At 41.4% G+C, this 7,873-nt stretch overlaps 1 protein-coding gene across 1 annotated transcript in view; it reads right to left on the reverse strand.

The window, feature by feature from the left end:
• Positions 1 to 7,246, reverse strand: part of LOC146976286 (rho guanine nucleotide exchange factor TIAM1-like) — a 43,946-nt gene extending 36,700 nt beyond the window's left edge. Inside the window, exon 1 of the mRNA XM_085795962.1 lies at positions 7,012 to 7,246. The gene's annotated coding sequence lies outside the window, so the exon portion shown is untranslated. The remainder of the gene's footprint in view (positions 1 to 7,011) is intronic.
• Positions 7,247 to 7,873: the final 627 nt, after the last annotated feature.

Genomic DNA, 7,873 nt, shown 5'->3' on the forward strand with positions numbered 1-7,873 from the left:
ATGGCAAGGGGAAAACATGTTTATAATCTAAAAATGTAATTATTGGATCTCATCACATAGCATCTGACTTTAAATTGTTGGCCTTATTTAATCAGGAAGCTTTAATTTTATTCATTTGAAAAATAATCCCTGTTTTTCCACTTTAAATGATGTTCACTTTTATATTTTCCCTTTCGCATGGCATGTGCCTTATCTGCTGCCTGTAAAACAGCTGAATCTGCCACCAAGCTTCACAGCAGGGATGGTGTCAGACAGGTGACGAGCCTCATTTAGCAACAACATGTTTCCCTAAGCATCAGTACAAAGAGAGTGAATACCTGCAGATTAACACCCCCCCCCCCCATCCCTTTTTTAAGAATATCTGCTGAAATTAAAGCTTTTCATTTTGGGTTACGGCACAGATTGGTCACATAAATTCCTACTTCTTTACTGTGTGACTGTCCACACCACAAAATGTGGAAAAAAGTCAACAGTGCGCTACACTGTCTCAAAGCACAACAGCTTAATATGTTACAGTACACACTTAGCAAGCTAAATCACAGTGCTGCACCCCAGAATAGCTTTGAATAAAGGTCAGTTAATAATTGACAACACACAGCTTTCATGTATGTGAATGGACCACAGGCTGAGACATCATTCAAGATGATGCTGTGGTGTCAAAGGTTCCATTGTATTAATGTGGAGGATGTAATGAAGGACACAGTCAATGTCACTGCTGATCAAAGACAGATAATTTCAGCAGGTCGAGTCAGGTCCACGTATAGCTCTGTATAATTAGTCAAATTATTTGGAAACAGTATATTCTGTGTGATAATGTCAACCACAATATGAAAATGATGTGACACAAGACGCTTCCTTGTCTCACACCAGTGAAACCACCAATTAACATACAGGGGTTGAGTATCACCCACAATGTAGATTCAATAACCTTCTTGTCTGTTGATTCAAATTTCATTCAAAAAGCCACCAGTTTATAATTACAAAGTGTACATGTCACATCGAAGCTGTTTTTACTATTAAACAATGACTTGGTTGTAAGCAGCATCTGATTCAGCATAAAGTCTTAAATCTACTACAACCTCGAAAATAGCAGTCACAAGGGCTCAAGTGTTTATGTTCTTGAAGGTCTCTGTAATCACAACAACATTTGTACCCCAGTGTCCATCTGAGGAAACAGATGATCCATTGTACTGAAAGAGAACACTACGTACAGCTGATATCTGAAGAGGGAAAAAAACAACTGTTATGCAAGACATTAAAGCAGGAGCCCAAGCCCGGGTAGAGATCATTAGTGGAGGATCCAGTGGTCTCCTGCAGTGAGTTGCCTCTCAAGAGTCGACATCAAAGACACCGGGATAGAGGGGGAAATAATTTACAATGCGGAGAAAGAGGTGGAATTGATTGGTCAGGACTGAACCTATATACAGCATAGGTGGCTCTCAAAAATGTGTTATTAAAAGATGCTTGGAGCCTATGAAAGTGCAGTGGTCTGCACTTAACAAGCTGCTGGGTACGGTTACACTAATCAGGTTATACAAAGCACACTGACCATAGTTTGGACTGTAAAATTTGTGAACTGCAGGAAGCACATAGCCCAACACGCACTGATTTCCAGGACAAAATGTCTATACATATGAATTTGTATTACATTTTGGTTTAAAAGGATAATCACATATCCATCAGGACTCACAGTTATGTTCTTATTGATTAATAGATTAATAATTAGTAACAATTTCTAAGAATGTTACTATTTTTCTAATATAATTTTCATCAAACTTGCATGCCAACAAGAAAAAAAAAAATCATCACATTTAAGAGGCTGAAATCGACAAAGCTTTGGCATTTTACCTATATAAAAAATTAAAACTATTAATTCTCTGTCAAAAGACAACGTGATTCACATCACCATGTATTTCACTATGCAGTTAGGACCGGCCTTACAGTAAAATAACATTTTAAACATTACGGCTATATTACAATCTAGACATTATTCAAACTTGACTATTTCACTCTCCACATTTCCCTCTCTCGTTCCTGCGCATCATCCAATAAATTCCAACAGATAGGTTCAAATGCAAACCAAGGATTACTATACGTCATTATTACCACTTCAAAACACATTCCACATCAGAGTCAACCTTGAGCAAACAAAAATGTCCGAAAAGTTCATGTTTATGATTGATGCAGCGGTACAGTTAGTCTAAATCCAGCCTCCCCAAAGTGACTCATAGCCTCACCAGTTTAGTGCACTTAGTATCTATTATTCATCCAAAACCACAAGGCACCATCAGCCATGTGAAGATAATGATCTTCACCATGTGCTGTTCTGACAGCCGGTCATACGTTCCTGCTCACAGCTCAGACATAGGCGGAGGAACAGAGCTTTGATGAGGCTTTTTTAATGCTCAGCCGTCATGTCTTTTCAAACCCCATGACCATTGCAGAGAGCAAACATCATCCACTAGTCTCCATATACACATGCTGGCCTGAGATTTGGCATCGTATCCCCACTGTAAATGGACGAGAATCTTTTCAGAAATCACTTTTCCTAGGCTACCGCAACCTCAAAGGCGGCTTTGAAGCTCGAGTCAATACTCAACAGTGCAGGCAAGTCGACTTAATTTGTGGGGGAGCACTTGTTTGCTTGTTTCTAAAAAAGGTGCAACCCACAGCATGAAGTTATTCATTTTGACTTTGATGTGAGTGTTAATTTAGGCTTGTAATAATACATGTGAAAAAGAACATCTCTTCATTAGGCTTGAAAGTCAATCATACAAAAACAACTCTGCATAAGTTACAACTAAAGGCTTGAACTCAAAGGGTGGAAACAGTTTGGAGTTGGCCTGTGCTTTCTAGGGTTAGTGGAACACAACCAAGGTTTTTCTCACGTTATATGAAGCGCATCATCCACTCGAGGGGCTGGCCTCTGGAAAGCATCAGGGATCAAATCTTGGCAAACTATCTAGATGCTTTTTTCTGATTCTACTGATTGTCAGCACATCATGAATTCATCATGCATGACCTCACACTATCAGATGCTGGAATATGTGACGGCTTGCAGTGCTCTGCAATTGGTAATAAATGAGAAAAACATGCAAGGCTGTTTAAATGCACGTGAAATGTCGGAGGGTTCCAAGATTCAGCAGATCACATGGTCAAGAGCAAAATAATACTATACGCACTCAGACATGTTTACTATGTGGCTGATTGTGGAGAACAATGGGATTCCTCTTTTCAACTGTCAGATACAGCAGCACATCAATAGTGCTCTAATGGAGACAGATGTGCTGTCAGTAGTAACAAGGGAAAACCCAGCTCGTGTCTGAAAGTCAATACAACGTGGATATAAACAAAGGTGAAAAGAAAAGCAGAGCTGTCCTTCATCCATCAGGTTAAGCTGCAGAAGGAACAGAGACGGCCTGATTCAGACCCCCCCAAAAAACCCCTCACTTAAATAATCTGATATCCATGTTATGAAAAAAACAAACACTTTTTGCATATGACCATATGACTGCAACATGAAGTCTGTCTCCTTCTGATTGAAGGAATCTCTTGTTCTGTGCAGAAACAGAGTAGATACCGTAATTATCACAAGACAGATCTGGCAATCAGCCCACAGTGAATGCATTCAACAAGAGCGACTGGACGACCACTCACAGCTGCAACATCAACACTGTTGAACAATACCACTGCTCCTTTGCAGCATCTGAATGAGGAGACCTCTATTATAGTTTAAATGATTCAAGATGTAATTTTACAGTACATAGTCTGTCCTGTAAATGTTTTGGAGCTATAACAGATGATTTTCCCCCCATTTCAGTTTTTTCCCCTTTAACTCATTGCTTTGTGTATCAATGTCAAAAATATTGCAATGTCAAACAACCAAAGATGATCGCTTCACAATTTCAGATGATCAGGGAATTAGCAAGTAAGTCAATTGATCCACTGATCAACTAACTGTTTTAACTCTACAATATGGAGGGTGATATTTCTATAGTTTAATGAAAACAAAAGAAGTGTGGGCTTGTCTGTCTAAGAACAGAGCATCCATTCATCTTCAACAAATATGAAATATTCAATGAGACTCACAAACACTGCTTGAGCCCAGAGATTATTCAAATATTTAAACAGCTTTGCCAGCAGTGTGCATTTAAGTGGCCTGACATGGTCATTTCATTATTGAAACCCAGCTAACCCTATATAGCTAACACGGTACAGTTTGTCAATGTTGACTAATGTTTAAGCATTTTAATCTCAGCGTCCTCCAATTACGTGATCAGGTCAACTTGAACTCGGTTTAAACATCACACATCCACCATTATAATAATAATAATAATACAGACTGACAGGCAGTGAGCCATGTTCTGTCACATTAAGTGTGAACTACAGAATAACTGTCCTCAAAGTCCCAGACTCGCACTATAATGTTTAGAGCAGTGGAGGGAATCATGGGAAATATTAAGCAGATTTCTCCAACAACTGTCATTAACACTGTCTTTATGGCTTGGCTACAGAACTCAAACTCTATTATAAGCTGTTATGTGCTGTGCTCTGTGTGAGGGCATATCAATCTTCAAGGGGGTGTCCTGATTCAGATGTGCAGTACCAGAGGATGTCTGTATCTGAACCTTTAACAAGGCACTTCACATGGGAAAATTAGTAATGGCTTTGTATTGACATGAATGGTCCATGTTAGTGTTAGCACACTAAACTAAATGTTATTCGCAAAACACTAGACTGTCTTCACTATTTACTTTGCAAATGAATGAAGAGTTATGTGCAAGTGGGATGAAAATGAATAATTCACAACGAGCACTTATGAGGGTTAAATTATGCGCATTTCAAGAAATCAACTGTGTTTGATAGTACATTTCTGTACACGCATGAGGAACAAAGTCAGGGATTGTATAAAAAGCCAACTAATTACCATATGAATGTGCAGGCATTCTTTCATGTGAAGCCACAACGGTGGCTATACACATGTCTCAAGTTGGTCGAACATGCATCTCTGAAATGCAGAGTTGAAGAGTGTGGACACAAGCCAGAGGGGAGGATAAACTAGTTTCAACTCGACCACACAGACAAACACAATGACAGATGGGGGATGGGTGGGAGGGGGGGGGTTCTCTGTGCAGGCTTGTCACACAGGTGGGCTCAGGTTACCACCCTGAGGACACATCAATGAACACTGAAGCCATTCTGCTGGATGTTTGCTTCCCATGGTTCCCCACCACAGACTTATATAGTACTCAGGCGCCATATATGTTTTTTAATTCTACAAGAACACCAGACATCCACTGAAACAACTACCCAATTTAACAAACATTAATATACATACAATCATCAATGCTAACAAAATCCATTGCAAATTTGCAAAGTTTTTTTTTTCATATTTTGGTAAAACAATTACTAGATGAATCAATGGAGGAAATCAGCAGACAATAACGCTACTAAACTGCCTGTGTTGGATATAGACTTGCACAAATCTGTTTGTCAAATGTCAGATGGTGGTCTATTGTTGCTGAAAACAACAAACAGACTACACCCACCCATCCCACCGCACCCTACCAAGCCTGCATCAGGATCACAACTGGCTGATCCACTTTTCTTTATTTTGTCTCACAACTGCTGAATTAAACAAGTCAATACCTCTGGTGCATCATCTCACTGCAGGCTGTGGCCTCACTGTGACTTCAGTCACTCAAAATCCTCCGTAGCACTGAGAATATGATTTTTCTCTGATGTCCAAATCACCTTGGTAGATGCATCTACCATGGCATGTTTATGCACCAGTCACCGGTGAGGTCATACTGGGTTCACCACGAGTAGGCTACACTGCTGACTGAAGAGAAACTGCAATGTACCTTGGCAGTGAGATTTTTCCTCTTGACCAGACAAATAGCAGAAAACACTACTGGCCTGGAGCAAATGACTTTCCAATATAAAACAATTACCTGTACAGTCATCTTACAAAAAAAAAAACAGATCCAGCCCATTCATGCTCAATTTATAAAACCCTTCAATGTCACCATGAGAAAAATCTAATGCAGTACATACTGACTTGTTACAAGCAGCTCCTAAGTGACCTCTACACCCACAGCTCAGGATGATCATCACACAGCAGCTTCTGATGACAGGAAGACAACACTTGAGGTTCAGCAGCACCAGTAGTGACGCTGCAACAAACTTGACACCTTAAGGTCATTTGAGTAAAGCAGCTACACAAATGAGCGATCGCCTTTCAGTTGAGTCACCTGCATGCGATCTGTTTACCAAAGCAAAGGTGTTAAACACAGCAGCAGCAGCAGCAGCAACATCTCCGGATCATCCGCGGCGTCACAGCAAAGATGTAGCGGTTAAAGGATATGCAACAATTTACCGCACTGAGGCCACGAGCAGCTCCGTCTCTTCCCCACATGTAGCCCACGAATGACCACACAGACACAGCTATATACCTACAAACAGCTCAGGTATGACGGCGGACAGAGCAGACCATCCCCTGCACGTTTGCATGTCTTGTTAAATCAACATCCTGCTGCAGAAGTGAAGCAGCAGCAGCAAAAAAAAAAAAAAAAAAAAAGTGTCCGTGTGGAGCTGCTGTGCGGGATGCGCAGTCAAGTACGGGGATGGAAACTGTAATGTGTGAACACGCACGTTAACCCCCGGTGCATGTGCTCTGCTCTGTCAATCAGGCTGCATGACAGCTTATAACCATCAGATCACTGATGGTGTCTGAATTAATTAATCGACACCACATTCCCAACCCTGTCCCTGTGCTCAAACAGCTGCCGGCCCTGTCCACTGGACCACAGCGGCCGCCTCACAGTGCGGCAGCGTCTGTCACCTCTGTTTAAACTTGTATGATTGAGCGACGCGGTCATGCGTTCAAGCGGCGCTAGGACCGCGCGGAGACATGATCGGACATCGAGCGTGTTTATCCTTCTCATGATTTTGGAGAGCATGCATGCGTGCGTCCCCATCCCCCGGTCTCTTCACGTACCTATAGCCTACCTGTCACCGCCACCGTCCGGGATCTGGCTGCTTCCGCCCCGACATAGTCAGCTTCATCATGGTTCTCACACACGCACACGCACGCACGCACCGCCGGTGTACAGGCTGTAGCCCCCTTCCACTTCCACGTCTCCTCTCTGAGTCCTGCCGCCTCTCCAGGATCTGCCTGTCTACAGACCATGCGTGTTGTTTCCACACCGCTGAGAGGGGCGGAGCCCGCGGGGCCTTGGAGACGACGTGCAAGTGGATCATGAGAATGCCACTTATTTGGTCGCAGAGCCAATCAGCTGTGGTTCACCTCGAATCGGGCATTCAGTGACTGTGAAATGCACAGTTATGCGTTAAGTTTTATTTTACTTTTATAAACGCACTAGAAAACTGAGTGAAATCCTTTTTTTGTTGTTGTTCTGACGCATTTATGGGTATTGGTGCAGTCTGTCTCAGCCCATGTCCTACACACACACACACACACACACACACACACACACACACACACACACACACACACACACACACACACACACACACAAGGGAAGCCAAATGAATTAGAAAGGAAATGCGATAAAGATTAAACTCCATTAAAACAAATAATAATAAATAATAATAATAATCATCATCATCGTTTTAGGTATCTCTATCATAAAGGTCCCATAACTTAATATGGTATCATGGGTAGGCTATGTTAAATATGATAGGCTACAGGTTATTTTAAAATACTATTTTTGAATATGTATGGTCAACAGTAGGCTACATGAAACTCTTCCACATAAGAGTTAAAAACCTATTGCTTATGTTTAATGCTGAGTGACTTCACAATGATGATTTATAAAGTCAGTACAGTTTGTTAGATTGGTTATCACGA

Source organism: Trachurus japonicus, chromosome 13, assembly GCF_045865225.1.
Source record: "Trachurus japonicus isolate A0001 chromosome 13, Traja_1.0".
Classification (NCBI taxonomy): domain Eukaryota; kingdom Metazoa; phylum Chordata; class Actinopteri; order Carangiformes; family Carangidae; genus Trachurus; species Trachurus japonicus.